The following is a 21,827-nucleotide window of genomic DNA, read 5'->3' as shown; positions in this document are numbered from 1 at the left end:
CATTTTGTTCAAATTTTTTTTTATCACAATTTGGTTCAGTGGAGCGCTGATTGACGAGGATGATTCCTGCGAGTGTATTGAGTCGTTCGTAGTTACGTTTACTTGACGGCTGAGAGCGTCGGCTACTACATTTAAATCTCCTATAATATATTTAATTTTTGCTCCGTATTCTTCTATAAAATTTTTCCATCGTTTTAATTTTGAATTTGGGTTGTCCTGTGATATTTATTATATTAGGGATTGATGATCAGTGTAAATAGTAGTATTACTAGTGAGACCATACAGATAATTCCTAAGTTTCTTGAGTGCCCAAACGATTGCTAACATTTCTTTTTCGTTTGTTGAGTAATTTTGTTTAGTTCGCGTTAATGTACGTGAAATGAATGCTATAGGTTTCTTGCCTTGTAACAATACTTCTCCAATGGCATGATTACTTGCGTCTGTAGTTAAATCAAATCCTTTTCCAAAATCTGGAATAATTCTATTTGTTCTTTTAGTTTATTTTTTAGTGGTTCAACTGCTTTAAGTGGTTTCGTTATGGATGCAAATCCTTTTATAAATTTTCTATAATATGAGGTCATTCCCAAGAAAGATCTTAAGTCTTTCAATTTTGTAGGGGTTTTGCACCTATCTATAGCTTCTATTTTTCCAGGATCTACTGTAATTCTACCGTTTTTAATTATATGTTCTAAAAATTGTGTCTGTCTTTGAAAAAAATTTGATTTTTCATCCGAGATTTTCATGTTGGCTGCGTGTAAAGTGTGTATTATATTGGTGATATCTTTCCTATGTTGTTCAGGGTTAGCTGAATATATTAGGACATTATCTATATACACGTATGCATATACTGCTATGAATGGTCTAAGGATGTCGTCAACGCATCTTTGAAGGACCGACGGTGCGTTTTTCAGTCCAAATGGTAGTAGTAGAAATTCATATTTGGTATTATTTATTGAAAATGTTGTTGTTTCCCTGTCTTCTTTTTTATTTTAATTTGATGAAACCCTGATTCCAAATCTAACGTCGTGAAGTAATGTGCATCTCCTAAGTTTTGGAGCATCATGGTGATGTCCGGAATGGGAAATCTATCAGCGATTGTTTGCGCATTTAACTTCTGGAAGACAATAACCATGCGTCTTTTTGGGTTGCCTTGCTCGTCATTCCCTTTTTTAGAAACTGTCCATATGGGTGAATTGTACGGGATTTTGCTTGGCTGTATTACTTCATTATTTCATTATCTAATAATTTTTTATTTCATTCATTTGCATTTCATTTATTTATTTTTCATTCATTTCTTCTCCTATCATGTACTTTATTCTTTTTCATAATTAATACATTTCTTTCTGTATCTATCATTGCTTTCATTTGCTTTAATCCTTTAATTCCTATCAAGAAATCGAAATCTTGTAAGGTATCTTCTTCTTCTTGACTGGCGTAGACACCGCTTACGCGGTTACAGCATCGTCCACAACAGCACCCCACGCATCTCTCCTGTTGGCAGTTTGGCGCCAATCGGATGTTGACACCGTCCACGCTTCTGCACCATAAAGTAGGACGGGAATGATGAGGGACTTGTAGAGTTTACTCAGTCCATATTAGCAACTGTTGGCAAGAGGGATTCTGCGCTGGATTTCAACTCTGACATTATTATCGGTGTTGATGCTGGTGCCTGGGTATACGAAATTATCTACAACTTCAAAGTTATGACTGTCAACAGTGACGTGGGAGCCAAGACGCAAATGCGCTGACTGTTTGTTTGATGACAGGAACCGTCTCCATCCCGTTAAAACCATGGAAGGCCTCGGAGTACGTTCCCCCTCGTCACCATTCAGTTGGTGTGGTAGGTGTTGGTTGAGAAGACTCCCTCTTTACGCTGGTCGGCTCTGAACGCATAGCCTCATAAGGGCCTCGTCGGAACCGACACCTGGATCCATCCCGGTCTCGGGTGGGACCTTGGCACCTGGGGTGCCGAAATCGTCCCTCCCGAAGATTGCCCAACAAGAATAGCGCGACCTCTGTCTCCGGAAAAACAACTGACGGACGGACGGGGGGTGTCGGCGGTGTCCTGCCGATTACTGACCACAACATGGCTGAGTTGTCTGTCGAAATCGCCAGCACAAGCAAAGGAACCTCTGCTAGACTCATGGGAGCTTCCACAGGAGCGAAAACCGTCAAGCGGCAAAGATCGCAGGAGGGAGAATCCTCTCTCGGAAAAAGGACGCGAACGGGCGTAGCTCCATCTTTTAGTGAAATCGCTAAACTAGCGGGTTCGATTGAACTCGGCGTATTCGACCGAAGGTGGTCAGATAGCACTATATTCATTGCTTGGTTCAGATTGTCATAATATACATGCAGTAGTAGTTCTTTTTGTTGTATTTTCGTACGTTGTACATTTCGTCCAGAACTTATATTGGTCGTTTGTCGGTATAGGAATCGTCTAGCCAATCGATGATGACTTGAAAGTTTCTCTTTACGTTGTGGTTGATCAAGATATGTGCTGCTTTGCCAGTAATTTTTCCTCTGATCATTATTAATGCTTGGACATATATGTATATTATGACCTTCGAATTGTCGTATGTCTTCCATTAATGTGGTTGCTACTTTCCTCCAATTCCTGTATTCGTTGTAATCACTATGAAATTGTGTTGGTGATTTAAACATATTCAGATTATGTTCTGTTCGTTGTGGAATAGTTGCACTTCTTCCTAATTGTAGTTCGGATAACTGTCGTTGCAGATCGGCGACTGCGTTGGTTAATGCAATTAAATTAGCTTATTCTGTAATCTTGCTGGTGTATTTGTTGATTTATTTTACTAAAATTCGGTCTCCAGTTGTATTCTTGGAGCGCTGCTATGAAATCGTGTTGTTTGCCAAGGATGGTATATTGATAATTTACTTTGAATTTGTTGTCATATTAGGATTTTTAAGTGAATCCCTTTGGATTGACGTTGTGTGGGATGATGCACTGGTTAACTTCTTGGATGGTTTAAATGAATATTTTTTTGTTTCCAGGGACTAGGTTCTTCCCTTTCAGGCAGACTGACAAGGGATATTATTGATGATCCTTTTTTGTTGCTGCCCCACGTTGGGCGCCAGTTAAATTATTTACCCGTTAGGAATAAAATAAATATATCCTTTTAAGTCAGCCAATGAGATTTTTTCTGACTAATCCTTAATTTGTATAATATTTCACCGCATACACATGTACTTCAATATTGTATATATTACACTTAACTGTACAAGTGGTAACTTGTTACTCGGCAGTCGATAATGGTAAAGTGACGTGGAGGCTATTGTATGCTGGTTGTTTACTAGTAAAAAACTATTTGAGTTGTTATTTTTTGTTGTACTGATAGTGCGCTTCTATTGTTCTACGATTAAGTTGTTTTTATGATTTTTCTTTAATGTTTACTGAAACATAAGGTTGTGGTTAAAGGTTAAAGTATTAACTCACGCGAACTTAGCCCTTCCTTTCTTATTTTTATTTCTGTTTCTCCATTATTTTGAGAAAGTAGTGGAATTTGTTTACAATATCAAATGACAATTTAGAGCTGGCAAAATATGTCTTCCAATAATATCGACTAAACTAGAGCAGACATCGATTATAATAAGTGGAATGTAAGTTTTCAGCGAAAACTGTGATTTCGTTTGACAGATTTTGCATGGATGAAAACACAAGTTTTCGAACGAAAAACCATTTTTTCAATGTCGGCCCGAACGTAGTATTACATTATTAATTACCAAAATTTCATCAAATTCAATATTTATTACAATGTTATTTACATTATGTCAAGAAAGTGTTTTAACAAGAGAAATTTATAGTTTTCGCAATTCTTTTGCAAGTAAATGCCATATTCTGATTCGAATATTTTTAATATTTTTAAGTTTTTTTGTATAGTTATATAGGATTTTTAAAAGGATATGCAAAAAGAAATTGGTAAAATTCAGCATAAATAGCGCATTTTAAACACAAAATTCAAAAACATTCAATATTTAATGTGTCAAAAAAGTGTTTTGACATTGCACTTAAACAAAATAAATAGTGGAACAAGAAACAAAAACTTCAAATTAATGTTTTGTATGGTTTCCCTTTACAGCATAAACAGCCTATAGTCGAGATTCCAGAGTAAATTAGATTTTATGCGTCGTAGTTTCTGAGTATTCTGTGCCCCTCTTCCGATATTATGGTTTTCAGCTCTCTTCGATGTTTCGGACTCCGTTTAGATACTTTTTTCTTAAAAAAAACTCATAAATTTTCATGTCTGGACTCTGGGCTGGAGTTTCCATAACTTTCCCACAATTATAGAGCATCTAAATCTTCACAGAATGAGCGTTATGTTTTGGGTCATTATCCTAGCAAAATTGAAATTTCGGCTTGTTGTCTTCAGTTAAACTAAACTTGTGAGCACTGCTTAACAAATAGGTTTTTAAAATCCTTAAGGGGCTATACCGGTGTGACATTTTCAAAAATCGATTTTTTTATTTTTTGCTAATTCGATAGTTAATACTTTCCAAAATATCCCCTGAAAACGGTAAAGTTGTATCTTCAATAGTTTTGGAATGGCAGCGTTCTAAAGAGTGACCGCACGCACGTATAAGCCGCTATAGTCGAAAATTTTAATGCGTTTTTCTCGAAAGGACATTTCACAAAACTGCTGACATCAAAACTCAAGGAAAAATTGACCGATCGACTTCAAATTTGAAATTTGATTTTCGATACGAAAAAACGGTATTTTGTTTGAAAACTACGCCATTTTGTTAATTTTTGATATTTTTCAATAATCTTAGGTTATTGTATCGGAAATATATTCAACTTTAATAACCATTTTGATTCAGCTACTCATTTGGCCGGAATCATGTCAGCAATTGAGGAACTTTTTTTTTGGCACCTCCGAAGGCAACTCATAACTCCGTTATTTTTCAATATTTTTGTTAAAAAGAAACTTAAAATATAGCTCAAAATCTACCTTATTATGTCCAAAAACTTTCGAAACATTCGGTCAGGTACTTTCTTTTAAAAAATTCACGAAAATGTCCTAATTTTTAATGGGTTACACTGGTATAGACCCTTAAGCATTTAATTGCATCCATGGTATCGTGGATGAAAGCCAAATCGCAAACCCTTTTGCGTGAAATACAACCCCTTACCATGACCACACTTAACAGTTGGAGTAATGTTTCGATTTTCCAACCCTTTTAAAGGCTTTTTGCATACTTTATTTGGTCCTTCATTATAGTATAGCATCATCTCGTCAGAGAATATGACATCATCCCAAAAGGTAACTGGCCTTTCAAAATATAGCGTATCGAAGGATAACCGACTTCCAATATTCTTAACGGATAGCAGTGGCTTCTTCCTTGCAACTCATGATGTAAACTCATTCCGGTTAAGAAGCTGTCTTACAGTATCATGGGAAACTGTGACAACACATTCATTCTGGAGATGTGTTGCAAGGGCTCTAGTTGAATTTTCCAATTTTTTATTTTTCTTAAAAGCATTGCCTCCGCCCGATCAGATATTTTACGCGGCCGGCAACTACTAGCAAACCTTCCTTGTTTGCACTTTTGAAAATATAATAAATTGTTTGTATACTTAAACAAAACATGAATGATAACTTTTCGAAATTTTTACCGATCTGGTAATTATATTACACTAACTGATTGCCATTTTAATTTTTCAACACACACCGGTTCGAATCACAATTTCGTCTGTAACTGATAGCATATTAATAAAAAATAAATAGAAAAGAAGTTGTAAAATTCGTTGAATTGTACGCCTGAGCGTTTCATACGGTATACTAGTTCCAATGAAATACAGTTTGCACTGGCTTTGTTTCACAAAACACTTTCTTGACACATTAAATATTGAATGTATGCGAATTTAGTAAGTACTTAGCAATGTACTATTTTTTGCTGAATTTTATCTATAAATAACGCAACAAAAGAAAAATTTGGTAAGAATGTTCGCACTAGAAAAGGGCATATTTGGATGTAAGCATTTTGGGAAAGTGGGCGTGGTCCCGCTCCCTACAAAGTATTTTGTAAGCTATATCAACCAAGCTTTCTAGAGTCGTTTCTTTTAGGTACTTCCTTATACAGTCCAAAAATGTAGGAAATCGGATTATAACCACGCCCACCTCCCATACAAAGGTTATGTTGAAATTTACTAAAAATGCTTTAATTCAGTAAGGAAAAACACCAGAAACCTTAAATTTCATTATAAAGATTGTACAGAAGGCCTGCACTCAAATTGGTATACCAAATTTTAAATGGCATAGTTCTGCCCATTTATGGGTCAAAAACCATATCTCCGAAACTACTCGACCAATTTCAATGAAATTCGGTTCGTAATATTTTCGTAGCATCTTAATGACATGTCATGAAAATATGCCAAATCGGTTTACAACAACGCTTACTTCCCATATAAAAGAACTTTGAAGTTGATCTGAATCGTTTAATTTACAATATATAAAGTTAGCACTAGTGCAGATATCGGAACAGAATTTTGCACAAATGCTGCATTTATAGTGTGGCATTGCACTTCTAAAAATCGCCGAAATCGAACCATAAGTTTTCAAGGCCCCATATATCGATAATGAGGACCTAATATAAATATTTTGTACAGCGGATTCGGATGAAAGATTTTTATTTTAATAATATGTCCCTGTGCCAAAGATGTGTTAAATCGAGCCATAACTTCCGCCAAATATACCTAATATTAAGGTTTTCAAAATGTCAATGGATTTTACCATAAATATCCCGAATATATGGGTCGAATTGTGTGTTATTTTAATAAAATTAACTAAATAACTTGGGAGAGTATAGAATGTTCGGTTACACCCGAACTTAGCCCTTCCTTACTTGTTTTACTCTTTTTATACTCTCGCAACCTGTTGCACAGAGTATCATAGTTTTGTTCACATAACGGTTGTTTGTGTCACCAAGAAATATAAGAGTTAGATATGGGGTTATATATACATAAATGATCAGGATGACGAGTATATTTGAAATCCGGATGTCTGTCCGTCCGTCTGTCTGTCTGTCCGTGCAAGCGATAACTTGAGTAAAAATTAAGATATCTTAATGAAACTTGGAACACATGTTCCTTGGCACCCTGAGGAGGTTGCTTTCGAAAATGGGCAAAATCGGTCCACTGCAACGCCCACAAAATGGAGGAAACCGAAAACCTATACAGTGTCATAACTAAGCCATAAATAAAGTTATGAAAATGAAATTTGGAACATAGAATCCCATTAGGGAGGGGCACATTTGGATGTAATTTTTTTGGAAAAGTGGGCGTGACCCCGCCCTCAAATAAGTTTTTTTGTATATAACTCGCAAATCAATAAAGCTATATAAGCCAAACTTTCTGCAGTCGTTTCTTTTAGCCATTTCCTTATACAGTCCAAAAATGAAAGAAATCGGATAATAACCACGCCCACCTCCCATACAAAAGTTAGGTTGAAAATTACGAAAAGTGGGTTAACTCCCTAACGAAAAACGCCAGAAACACCAAATTTTACATAAGAAATGGCAGAAGAAAGCTGCACTGAGATTTTTTTACAAAATGGAAAATGGGCGTGGCGTCGCCCACTTATGGGTCAAAAACCATATCTCAAGAACTATTCGACCGATTTCAATGAAATATATAACACTTTCTTGACACCCTGATGACACGGGTGGAATATGGGCGAAATCGGTTCACAACTACGTCTACTTCCCATATAACCCAATTTTGAATTCCATCTGATTCGTTCACTTTATAATGTATTCATAAGGAACCAATGAAGCTAGCGGAATAAAACTTTACACAAATACTGTATTTGAGCTGTGACATCACTAGTGTAAAAATTGTCAAAATCGGACCATGACTTTTCAAGGCCCCTGATATCAAACATGAAGAACTCAGTGCCTAAGGTTAATTTTTCACCGAAAATATAGGTAAATCAATCAGATATTTTAATGTAATTCATTCCTTCTGAATTTTTTTCTTATAACAGTTTCTCTCTGTACCTGAAATGGTAAAAATCGGGTCATAACTTCCCCCAGATCCTATATACCTAATTATAAGTAATATTAAATTAAGTGATCGTATAGTCTTCGATACATTGTATCTTGGTGGTGAAAACGAGTGAAATCGGTTTAGGAATTACCTCAGTCCCCATATACTATTTATGATGATTTTCGTTATTCTATTGAACTTTATGCCGAATATATGGGTCGAATTGTGTTGTCTTTATAAAATTACATCAATAAATTGCGAGAGTATAAAATGTTCGGTTACACCCGAACTTAGCCCCTCCTTACTTGTTTTATATTGCCGTGTTTCGGTTATTTTCCTTTGCACACAATGTGCGTTTCATTTAACAATTTATATTTAATTATTATTTGCATTTGCATTCATAGAGTTTGGTTGGTTTCGTGTATGAGGATAGGATATAGGAAACTCCCTTTAAAGAGCTGCTGGGCTATATAATTGAGAATTAAATTTACTTTTAATATTACTATGGTGTACAATTTTACTGCATATGTTGGCAGATCTCTTTTAGAAATGTGGAGTGGATGCTCCCGGTCACGGTTGGGTAATTCCTTTTGTTTCTGGAACAATATAGAACTCACCGTTTATCCGCGGTATATAAGAAAAGAATGAGTAGTAGGCCGGGTCGATTTATATGGGTGAAAAAAAACCAACAATAATAGCAAAATCGAAAAGTACAGAAAATTCTAAGAAAGTTTTGCCAAGAAACCATGGGACTAAAATTAATTCCCAGTTCACGCAGAGCGACTTTAGATTTTGAGGTCATTCTTATTAAATTGTACTCAAAAACCTATAGTTTTAAAAATAAAAGCAAGCCATGCAATTAATAGCAAGCTTTTGTTGTTATTTGTTTTTTCACGTGGCTGAGAAAAAAAACAAAAAAAAACAATCGTACTGTACTCTTACCACACAAGTGGTATGCGTTGAATAAACAATAGTGTGTTCTAAATAAAGCCGTTTTCGTAGGGTTTGGAACCCACCTCATAAAAACGAAGTACTAATGAAAAATCGACGAAAGCCACGGATGAGAAACCCCCCTTTTGATGACGACCCCTGCAAACGTTTTAAGGATAATGATTTAAGGGCATGCACTTGGAATGTCCGGACCCTTAATTGGGAAAGTGCCACTGCCCAGCTGGTTGATGTCATCATATGACGAAAGGCTGACATAACCGCCATCCAAGAAGTGCGATGGACGGGAAGAGAACGGAAGAAGGTGGGTCCTTGTGACATCTACTACAGCGGCCATATAAAGAAGCGCAAATTTGGTGTTGGATTTGTGGTGGGAGAGAGACTCCGTCGCCGAGTCCTGGCATTCAACCCGGTGGTTGAACGTCTAGCCACAATCCGCATAAAAGCGAGGTTCCTCAACATATCGCTTATTTGCGTCCACGCCCCAACGGAAGAGAAGGACGATGTGACCAAAGATACTTTCTATGAGCGCCTTGTACGCACCTACGAGCGCTGCCGCATTTGCAGACAAAAAAGAAAGAGGCCGAAATGCGTGAGTATGAAGAGCTTGACAAGATGGCAGACAGAGGTATATCTCGAAAATTTTATGAAAAAAAATGAAGCGACTTAACGAAGGTTTCAAGACCGGAGCATCCGCATGTAGAGACCAAGGTGCTAATCTGGTAACCGATGTCCAGGGCATACTGGGATTGTGGAGGGAACACTTCTCCGACATGCTGAATGGCCGTGAAAGTAAAACACCAGGAGATGACGATGGAACAGATGTTCCATCATCCGACCATGAAGAAATTCGAATAGCAATTACCCGCTTGAAGAACAACAAAGCGGCGGGTGTCGATAGATTACCGGCCGAGCTATTCAAATACGGCGGCGTAGAACTGATAAGGTGCATGCATCAGCTTCTTTGCAGAATATCTTCGGAAAGCATGCCTGACGGTTGGAATCTCAGTGTGCTCTGCCCAATCCATAAAAATAAGCCTCCTAAATATCGCATTTAAAGTTCTATCGAGCGTACTGTGAGAATGACTAAAGCCTACCTATTGGACCCAACTGACCAGATATTCACCATGCGCCAAATCGTGGAGAAGACCCGTGAAAAGAGAATCGACACACACCACCTTTTTATCGATTTTAAAACTGCTTTCGACAGCACGAAAAGGAGCTGCCTTTATGCCGCGATGTCTGAATTTGGTATCCCCGCAAAACTAATACGGCTGTGTAAGTTGACGTTGAGCAAAACCAAAAGCTCCGTCATGGTTGGGAAGGAACTCTCCGAGCCGTCTGATACCAAACGAGGTTTCAGACAAGGAGACTCACTATGATGTGACTTCTTTAACTTGATGCTGGTAAAAATGATACGAGCTGCAGAGCTAAACAGAGAAGGTACAATCTTCTATAAGAGTGTTCAGCTCCTGGCGTACGCCGATGATTTTGATATTATCGGAAGCAACAACCGCGCCGTTAGTTCCGCTTTTTCCCGCCTGGATAAGGAAGCGAAGCGAATTGGTCTGGAGGTGAATGAGGACAAGACGAAATATCTCCTGTCATCAAGCAAACAGTCAATTGAGAAGAAAAATCCTTTCTCGACGAACCAAAATCAAACTCTATAAGTCACTTAGAAACTGCTGGACGAGTTATACGACTACATTGACATAGTGCATTGAATAAAAAGACAGCGGCTACGCTGGCTAGGTCATATAGTCCAGCTCTGAAAGTGTTCGATGCAGTACCCGCCGGAGGTAGCCGAGGAAGGGGAAGGTCTCCACTCTGTTGGAGGGACCAGATGGAGAGCGACCTTACACTTAGGACCCAACTGGTTTCAACCCAATCACATACATATGACTTGAATAGCGTACTACGCAACAATAAATATTCGTCCGTCTGTGCAAGCTGTAACTTTAGTAAAAATTAAGATATCTTGATGAAACTTGGCACACTTATTTCTTGGCACCATTGGAAGGTTGGGCAAAATCGGACCACTGCCACGCCCACAAAATGGCGAAAACCGAAAACACATAAAGTGTCATAACTAAACCATAAATAAAGTCACGGAAGTAAAATTTGGAACAGAGGGTCACATTAGGGAGGGGCATATTTAGGAGTGAATTTTTTTCATGTGGGCGTGGCGCCGCCCCCAAATAGGTTTTTTGTACATATCGCGCAAACCAATAAAGCTATATAAACCAAATTTTCAGCAGCCACTTCTTAATACAGTCCAAAAATGAAAGAAATCGGACAATAACCACGCCCACTTCCCATACAAAGGTTATTTTGAAAAGTGCGTTAACTCACTAACGAAACACGTCAGAAATACTAAGTTTTACAGGAGAAATTACAGAAGGAAGCTGCACTCAGATAATTTTACAAAATGGAAAATGGGTGTGGCATCGCCCATTTATGGGTCAAAAAACATATCTCAGGAACTACTCGACCGATTTCAATGAAATTCGGTATATAATATTTTCTTGGCACTACGACAACTTCCCATATAACTCAATTTTGAATTACATCTGATTCCTTCACTTTATAAGATATACATTAGGAACCAATGAAGATAGCGAAATAAAAGTTTACACAAATACTGTATATGATCCGTGGCATCACTTGTTAAAAATTGTCGAAATCGGACTATAACTTTTCAATGCCTTAAGGTAATTTTTCACCGAAAATATTGGCAAATCTCTCAGATATCTTAATTTAATTCAGAGGAAATCTTTTTCTTCTAATATTGTGTCTCTGTACCAGAAATGGTTAAAATCAGGTCATAACTTCCCCTAGCTCTCATATAGCTAATTATAGGATTTTCAAAAATACGATGAGCTTAATAGCTTATAAATCGGGTAATATATGAAATTTCTTAGCCAAATTAAATGAGCATATAATCTTTGATATAATGTATGTTGGTGCTGAAAATGAGTTTAATCTGCTCAGGAATTACTTCAGTCCATATACCTTGTATGATGATTTTCGTTTTTCTATTGGACTTTATACCGAATATATGGGTCAAATTGTGTGTTATCTTAATAAAAATATAGCAATAAATTGCGAGAGTATAAAATCATCGGTTGCACCCGAACTTAGCCTTTCCTTACTTGTTTTAATTTAATATTTAGTCTTATACACTAGTTTTCATATTTTTAAACGCTTTCTGGAATTTTTCCTCACCAACTCGAAAACTTTCTCTTTTTATTATGTATTTACATATTTTTCATATAATTTAGTTTAATTATTTTTGAATTAATAAATTTTAAACTTGTATGACCTGTTAATAATAATTTAATGCAATCAGTTAACAATCAATTCAACTAAATGCTTGTATAAATACATATGTATATATTTTTGTTCTTTTTACTTTGAAATAAATTAAATTTAATTGATTATTTAGCAAAGGGAAAAAATATTTTTACGCAGACTTAAGTATTTCTTCACTTAAGAAAATGCTTCAGCATTATTGCGCATGAATAAAAGGACATTTAGCGCAGGCTTGCACCATTAATGCTGCCTGTCTGCTTGAATTACGGAATAGTGCGTTCTATTGGCTTCTCTATAACGCATAGCCAATCGATGACAGCTTTTATTATAGCTTTGCTTTTGAATTAATTTATAAAAAGTAAAGTGTGACTGCGATAAAAGTGTTGCAGCGCCTGAAGTGTGTGAAAGCTTTTGTTTAAAAATATTGACATTTTAACTTTGAAAAAGAATTAAAATTATTTGGATATATTAAAGATTACTCAAAATAATATGTCAATTCTTTATACAGTACTTTTCGTTTAATTGATCCTATGGTTAATTGGTTTCCCCGTGTAATAGAACGGTGTTATCGGGCAAAAAATATAGCATATGAAAGCACATGTAAATAAATAAACAAATAATATTGTTGAAAAATTAATCTTCTAACAAGGCTGTATAATTATTTAATAATAAATTTGAAAAACGAATATATGTATATATGCATGTACATTAATAGATAATTGATTACATAGTACATAATATAGTTATTGAATTTTTTCCTTTAAGGATAAAAAATATTGAAATATTTGAAAAACTTTAAGGGGTTAGGTGGGCTTCAGAGGTTGAAAACATGAGTATATTTACAATTTTTTGTAAATTTTAATGTATATATCATATATTAGGTTGTCAAATACAGGGAGATGCAACCTAATATTTTATTCAGCTTATTAAAGATACATATGTACATGTTGTGAAATTTATATTTACAAATTCCGAAAGCTCAGCCGTTGGTACCTCATCTTCCATGAAGTGGCCAAAAATAGGGTCTTGCCGTGGACATCATAACTCATTCAATTCCTCCAAATCAACAAACCAAAAATATTTCTTTTTAATTTGATAGATTTAACTTTTGTGGCCAAATTTGAGCCATATCTTCTTCTTAACTGGCTTAGAAACCGCTTACGCGGTTATAGCCGAGTCCACAACAGTGCGCCACGCATCTCTCCTTTTGGCGGTTTGGCGCCAATTTGTAATACCAAGTGAAGACAGGTCCTTCTCCACCTGGTCCTTCCACCGGAGTGGAGGTCTCCCTCTTCCTCGGCTTCCACCAGCGGGTACTGCATCGAAAACTTTCAGAGCTGGGGCACTTTCATCCATTCGAACAACATGACCCAGCCAGCGTAGCCGCTGTCTTTTTATTCGCTGGACTATGTCTATGTCGTCGAACAACACATACAGCTCATCATTCCATCTTCTGCGGTATTCGCCGTTGCCAATGTTTAAGGGACCGTAAATCTTCCGCAAAACCTTTCTCTCGAAAACTCCTAGTGCCGTCTCATCGGATGTTGACACCGTCCACGCTTCTGCACCATAAAGTAGGACGGGAATGATGAGGGACTTGTAGAGTTTAGTTTTTGTTCGTCGAGAGAGGACTTTACTTTTCAATTGCCTACTCAGTCCATAGTAGCACCTGTTGGCAAGAGTGATTCTGCGTTGGATTTCAAGGCTGACATTATTATCGGTGTTAATGTTGGTTCCTAGGTATACGAAATTATCTACAACTTCAAAGTTATGACTGTCAACAGTGACGTAGGAGCCAAGACGCGAATGCGCTGACTGTTTGTTTGATGACAGGAGATATTTCGTCTTGTCCTCGTTCACCACCAGACCCATTCGCTTCGCTTCCTTATCCAGGCGGGAAAAAGCAGAACTAACGGCGCGGATGTTGTTTCCGATGATATCAATATCATCGGCGTACGCCAGGAGCTGTACACTCTTGTAGAAGATTGTACCTTCTCTATTTAGCTCTGCAGCTCTTATAATTTTCTCCAGCATCAAGTTAAAGAAGTCGCACGATAGCGAGTCACCTTGTCTGAAACCTCGTTTGGTATCGAACGGCTCGGAGAGGTCCTTCCCGATCCTGACGGAGCTTTTGGTGTTGCTCAACGTCAACTTACACAGCCGTATTAGTTTTGCGGGGGGGGAGCCATATACTGACTCAAAAAATAGTTGTAATAAAGATGTTTGGAAATTTTTCAACAGAATCGCTTCTTAACTTTTCAAGAAACCATGTCCACTGACTTCAAAATTTGAGATAAACCCGATTAAAGTTTAACATTCATACTGACGTGGTCTGATGGTAGGATTTTCCTTCTATCTCTTGAAATTTTAATCGTATATATTTCATAATTTTGGATAATATTTAAATATTGTACTATTTAATAAGACAAGAAAATTTCAAATTTTGAATCCCTAATCCCTTAATTCACGAGGTGGTTCAAATAAGCGTGATTCCTGTAATTGAACAAACTGTTCATTTAAACGAGATTCTTTTGATTGAACAAATTGTTCAATTAAGCGAGTATCTGTTAATTGATTCTCCGGTTAATTGAACGAAAGTTTGATGTGCAATTAAGCGAAAAGTACTATATAAATATTTTTATACTCTCGCAGCATGAAGGCACAAGAGTATTATAGTTTTGTTCACATAACGGTTGTTTGTATCACCCAGAAATAAAAGAGTTAGATATGGGGTTATATATACTTCTATACTAATATTATAAAGAGGAAAGGTTTGATTTTTTGTTTGTTTGTCTCGAATAGGCTCCGAAACTACTGTACCGATTTGAAAAATTCTTTCACCGTTGGAAAGCTATACTATCCCTGAGTGACATAGGCTATATTTAGTTAAAAAAATAGGGTTCCTTACCAAAACTCCGGTAATGTAAAAAAATACCAAAAAACTTTCTTTAATCGCGAATGCTGCGAAAACGATTGAAGATATAACGAAGTGATGCACTAAAATTTTGTAGAACTTATCATTATCTACAAAAAACGTCGAAATCATATCTCTAACTATTATAGTTTTGTCACAATAAGCGATTTTATATTTAAAAAAATTAATTAAAATACCACTACTTGAAAAGGCTCTTTATTTGTACCTTAGTATTAATCCTTATCGATAAATGATTTATTATTTAAGATCGCTTCAAAACCTTTATATAACCCTTTGAATTATTAGATTCTGACATTCCATTGAAAAGATATCACGAGTTAAAAAAATATCCGCTCGGCGGCTAACTATGCGTTGTAGAGTTGTATTCGTCACTCGGGCACGTTGGCACGGGAGGGGGTTAAGATCACTCGCGCGGTCGGCTCCTTACTGAATGGCCGTGTGTGGAATTAAAAAAATTATCGCTTGATAATAATATAATATAAAAATTAATTGCTGTTCATTTGTCCCGCAAAAAAACGAGAACGGCCAAACCGATCTGGTTCATTTTAGTCTTGAAATATTCGTGGAAGGCCAGAAAAAAATTAGAAAGTGAGTAAATATGGGAAAATTGCGAGGAAGATAATAATAAGCGAATTTTATTCGAGTTGACTAGAAAAATATAAAAAGAGAAAACAAAAAAATTATATTTTGAAGGTTGTCATTGTTGCTTTGTTAAAATATTTTTGTTATTGTTCAATTGTATAAGGTTGTGTCGATAGCCCAAAACAATTTGTAACAAATAAGGAAAGGCTAAGTTCGGATCCAACCGAACATTTTATACTTTCGCAATTTATTGATGTAATTTTATTAAGATAACACACAATTTGACCTATATATTCGGCATAAAGTCCCATAGAAAATCATAACATATAGTATATGAGGGTTGATGTAATTCCAGAACCAATTTCACTCATTTTCACCACCAAGGTTAACAGGAATAGGGGCAACTTGGCACATGTTAGTAGGCAAACAAACGGCACATTCGGCCTTGATATTACTCCTAAATTGCAAATGAACGAAACACTAAACTATTTAAAATTGCCTCTACTATCACCACTCACTTTGCAATTAAAAGTAGTGTGAGTTGTCATCATGCTGCGTAACATAAATCAACCTCGAGTAATCAATATCGTCGCCGAAGCCAAGATTGGACCAACTTAATTTAATGTATACCTTAGCCACACAAATGTGTGGCCGGGTCTGCTAGTATATATATATATATAAATGATCAGGATGACGAGTAAAGTTGAAATCCGGATGTCTGTCCGTCCCTCTGACTGTCCGTCCCTCTGACTGTCCGTGCAAGCTATAACTTGAGTAAAAATTGAGATATCTTAATGAAACTTGGAAAACATATTCCTTATCGCCCTGAGGAGATTGCTTCCGAAGATAGGCAAAATCTGTCCATTGCCACGCCCACAAAATGGCGAAAACCGAAAACACATAAAGTGTCATAACTGAGCCATAAATAAAGTTACGGAAGTAAATTTGGAACAGAGGGCCACATTAGGGAGGAGCTTATTTGGGTGTAATATTTTTTTAAGTGTCGTGACTCCGCCCCTAAATAGGTTTTTTGTATATATCTTGCTAACCAATTAAGCTATATAAACCAAACTTTTGTAGTCGTTTCTTTTATCTATTTCTTTATACATTCCAAAAATTAAAGAAATCAGATAATAACCACACCCACCTCCCATACAATGGTTAGGTTGAAAATTACTAAAAGTGAGTTTACTCACTAACGAAAAACGTCAGAATCACTAAATTTTACATGAGAAATGGCAGATAGAAGCTGCACTCAGATTTTTTTACAAAATGGAATATGGGCGTGGCGTCGCCCACTTATGGGACAAAAACCATATCTCAGGAACTACTCGACCGATTTCAATGAAATTCGGTATATAATATTTTCTTGACACCCTGACAACACGGATGAAAAATGATTCGTTAACTTTATAATATATACATAAGGAACCAATGAAGATAGCGGAATAAAACTTTACACAAATACTTTATATCGTCTGTGGCTTCACTTATGGAAAATTTTTCGAAATCGGACTATAGCTTTTCAAGGCCCCGGATATCTACATGAAGAACTCAGTGCCTAAGGGCAATCTTTCACCGAAAATATCGACAAATATTTCAGATATTTTAATTTAGTTCAGAGGAAATTATTTTCTCATAATTGTGTGTCTCTGTTCCAAAAATTATTAAAATCAGATCAGAACTTCCCCTAGCTCCCATATACCTAATAATTTGTGGGCTTTATTCCGCATATATCGGTTAATATGTGAGATATCTTAGCAAAATTAAGTGAGCATATAGTATTGTATATAGTGTAGCTTGGTGGGGAAAATTAGTGAAATCGGTTTAGGAATTCTATTGGACTTTATGTCGAATATATGGGTCAAGTTGTGTGTTATCTTAAAAAATTACATCAATAAATTTCGAGAGTATAAAATGTTCGGTCACACTCGAACTTAGCCTTTCCTTACTTGTTTAATTTAAATTTCTTCATATTTGAAATATTTTAATTTTTACCTAGTCTTTTGAAAAGAATAAGTTAATTTTGTTGATTATTGACACAAATGTTTGCAGTCTTGCCACAATCTATATTTTTGTTAATGTTTTGTTTCCTTTTTTTAACAGAAAATTTTTATTTTATATTTATTTATTATTATTATTTATTTATTTAATTATTAATTTTTAATATCTTTTTCATTTTGCAGTATTCTAAAATGTATTATCAATTTATTGATTATTCTATTTTTAATTTTAATATTATTTGGCTCATAAATGTAATTTCCAATTTTGTATTTTAAAAATTTTAATTTATTTATATTAGATGGAGTTATTTGCTTTGTTCTTCTATTAAGCTCAATCTGCTTCGGTTTTAGTTATTTATTGTTTTATTGTTAAAATGGTTTTATAACATTTAAATTTATTTTATATTTTCACATTTATTTAGTTTTATATTAATTTTTAGTTGAGATATCTTAATGAAACTTGGTACACATATTCCTTGGCACACTGAGCAGGTTGGTATTGCATATGGGCGAAATCGGAGCACTGAGACATAAATCAAATCGGCTCACAACCACGCCTCCTTCCCATATAGCAGAATTTTTAGTCCATCTGAATCTAAAAGCAGAATAATAAATATATTGTGAGAGTATAAAATGTTCGGTTACACCCGAACTTAGTCCTTCCCTACTTGTTTATAATGTTTTTATTTACTAATTTTTTCTTACTTTTCTTTTTCTTTAATGTTAATGTTGCCATTATAGCCTTAACCCCGATTAACTGCGCTTTTAATCAGTTCTAAATATGTAGGTGACAGACGGCAGCAAAGCGAGTTATAAACTCCCATAAACAGCTGATTGGCAATAATATTTTCATTTTAGTAAAATAAACTTGGATAGAAAGCAAATATTGCGGTTGTTAGTCGCACAATTAGTAGAAAAACAGTAATTACTAAAAAAATATACATAAACACATAAATACAGTATTATTAAAACTTCCACTTTAGAAACAACAACAACAAAAGTTGCTGAGAGTATTATAGTTTTGTTCACATAACCGTTGTTTGTAAGTCATAAAACTAAACGAGTTAGATATAGGGTTATATATATCAAAATGATCAGGGTGACGAGACGAGTCAAAATCCGCATGTCTGTCTGTCCGTCCGTCCGTCCGTCCATGCAACGGATAACTTGAGTAAAAATTGAGATATCTTAATGAAACTTGGAACACATGTTCCTTGGGACCGTGAGAGGGTTGCAAAATTGGACCACTACCACGCCCACAAAATGGCGAAAACCGAAAACACATAAAGTGTCATAACTAAGCTATAAATAAGTTATAAAAGTAAAATTTGGAAGAAAGCATCGCACCAGAAAGGGGCATATTTGGACGTAATTTTTTTGGGGAAGTGGGCATGGCCCCACCCCCAATTCGGTTATTTGTATATATCTCGCAAACCAATGAAGTTATATAAACCAAACTTTCTGCAGTCGGTTCTCTTACGTACCCCACCACACACCATGAAAATAGTTGAAAACGGATAATTACCACGCCCACCTCCCATACAAAGGTTAGGTTGAAAATTACTAAAAGTCGGTCAACTCACTAACGAAAAACGTCAGAAATACCAAATTTTTACAAAATGGAAAATGGGCGTGGCATCGCCCACTTATGGGTTAAAAACGATATCCCAGGAACCGACCGATTTCAATGAAATTTCTTGACACCCTGATGACACGTGTAGAAAATGGATGAAATCGGTTAACAACCATGACAACTTCCCATGTAACTCAATTTTGAACTCCATCTTATTCCTTCACTTTATAATATATACATAAGGAACCAATAAAATAGCGTAATGGAACTTTATACAAATACTGTATATGATCTGTGGATCTTTTGTGAAAAAATTGTCGAAATCGGACTGTAACTTTTCAAAGCCCCGAAAATCGAATATGAATAATTCAGTGCCCCATGGTAATTTTTCACCGAAATTTTCGGTAAATCTCTCAGGTATCTTCTAATAGTGTGTCTCTGTACCAGAGAAGGTTAAAATCGCGTCATAACTTCCCCTAGCTCTAATATACCTCATTATAGGATTTTCAAATTGGGGCAAATTGTGTGTTATCTTAATAAAAATATATTGTATCAAGATATTCACCACATCTTATTACTATATTCCTTACGTTTACACATCTTATTATCATACTCCTACGTTTTACAACACTGAATCCTTAACTCTACACTTATTTTCTCTCCTACTCCATCCTCCATTCGCTTGTAAGATCTAGAATGTAAGCTTTTCATGTAACTGTAACTTAGTTCTTATTTGGAATTGACCGAATAAAGAGCCACTTTATATCTATATCAATAAATTGCGAGAGTATAAAAAGTTCGGTTGCACCCGAACTTATCCTTTACTTACTTGTTTTTTTAATTTTTTTTCACAATTTCACAGTGAACACAATATCGGTTTGTCACATGAAATGAACTGAGCAGAGAACAATGAGTAGCTGTCAAACAATGTATCACGCACCGGCGTAATCTACTTAAAATATTGGTTTGTAGTACATAATATGTATCAGAGATGGCGCTGTATGTAATAAAAAAATTCCCGCTTTTCTGTTGAAATTTTTCCTGAATTTTCTTTGCTATAAACCTCACGGAGCCCGAGACCTTATATAGTAGACTAATAAAATTAAATAAATAAATTGCGAGAGCGGCCATGTTTAACAATGTTGCCAACGAAAATGCTAATAACTCTTACTAACTCTCTAAAATTTTGAGGATTAAATGGGAGTTAGAAAACGGAGTTAACTGAGATAACTCCCGAACCAATCAAGATTTAAGCAGTTAATCCGGATTAACACCGCCGTCTGTCAGGGGTATTAGATTCATTTTAATTCTACTATTATTAAATTAAACTTATTGAATTTTTCATTTGATATTATTTCTCTTTTCTATTGTAGTGTTGTTTTTATATTTTATTGATATTCTATTTTAAAATTTGTTGTATTTTAATATTTATTTTTATTATATATCGCTTTGCTGCCGTCTGTCACCTACATATTTAGAACTGATTAAAAGCGCAGTTAATCGGGAATAACTTTGCAGACGTAGCGTATCACAGTTTTGATTGTCTCTTATTTAGCAAATATAGAAAAACGTCATAAGTTCAGTTACAACAATATGTGTTGTAACACAAAATATGTCGTTGTTTCGACATCATACGACTCATTCTTATTTTGCGGTTTATTTTTCTACGCATCAGAATGCAATTTTTATACAATATGGACGATGAAATTGCGCACATTTTTGAATACTCTACTCAAAAATCGAGTTTTTTGAGTTATGACACAATATGTGTATATTTTATTTTTATATGAATTAGTACTGAAACGCACACTACATATGTATGTAGGCAAGTATTATGTAATTTTGTAATATTTTCTGAGTTGATATTTCCTATCCCCAATTTCGCACTTTCATGTACATTTTATAATGTTTTACTTATTTAAAAATGTGTGGTGCAATAATTTAAACTTGCAACCGTACAAGAAATACTAAGGCAAGTATTACTTGAAAACTAAATACAAACCAATAAAGCTATATAAACCAAACTTTCTGCAGTCGTTTATTTTAGCCATTTCCTTATACAGTCCAAAAATGAAAGAAATCCCACCTCCCATACAAAGGTTAGGTTGAAAATTACTAAAAGTGCGTTAACTCACTAACGAAAAACGTCAGAAACACCAAATTTTACATAAGAAATGGCAGAAGGAAGCTGCACAGAGATTTTTTTACACAATGGAAAATGGGCGTGGCGTCGCCCACTTATGAGTCAAAAACCATATCTCAAGAACTATTCGATTGATTTCAATGAAATTCGGTATATAACACTTTCTTGACACCCTGATGTCACGGGTGGAATATGGGCGAAATCGGTTCACAACTACGTCTACTTCCCATATAACTCAATTTTGAATTCTTTTGACTCGTTCACTTTATAATATATAGTTATATACATTAGGAACAAATGAAGATAGCGGAATAAAACATTACACAAAT

General features: G+C 35.5%; 1 long non-coding RNA gene across 1 annotated transcript; it reads left to right on the top strand.

Moving 5' to 3' along the window:
- Positions 1-2,172: 2,172 nt before the first annotated feature.
- On the top strand, positions 2,173-4,825 carry LOC128921811 (uncharacterized). Its single transcript, XR_008471119.1, has 2 exons — positions 2,173-4,729; positions 4,789-4,825. It is a non-coding gene; the product is annotated as an uncharacterized LOC128921811 (long non-coding RNA).
- The last annotated feature ends 17,002 nt before the right edge of the window (positions 4,826-21,827 follow it).

The sequence above is a fragment of the Zeugodacus cucurbitae genome, chromosome 4 (genome assembly GCF_028554725.1).
Source record: "Zeugodacus cucurbitae isolate PBARC_wt_2022May chromosome 4, idZeuCucr1.2, whole genome shotgun sequence".
Lineage (NCBI taxonomy): Eukaryota > Metazoa > Arthropoda > Insecta > Diptera > Tephritidae > Zeugodacus > Zeugodacus cucurbitae.
This window is presented reverse-complemented; position numbering and strand designations above follow the sequence as displayed.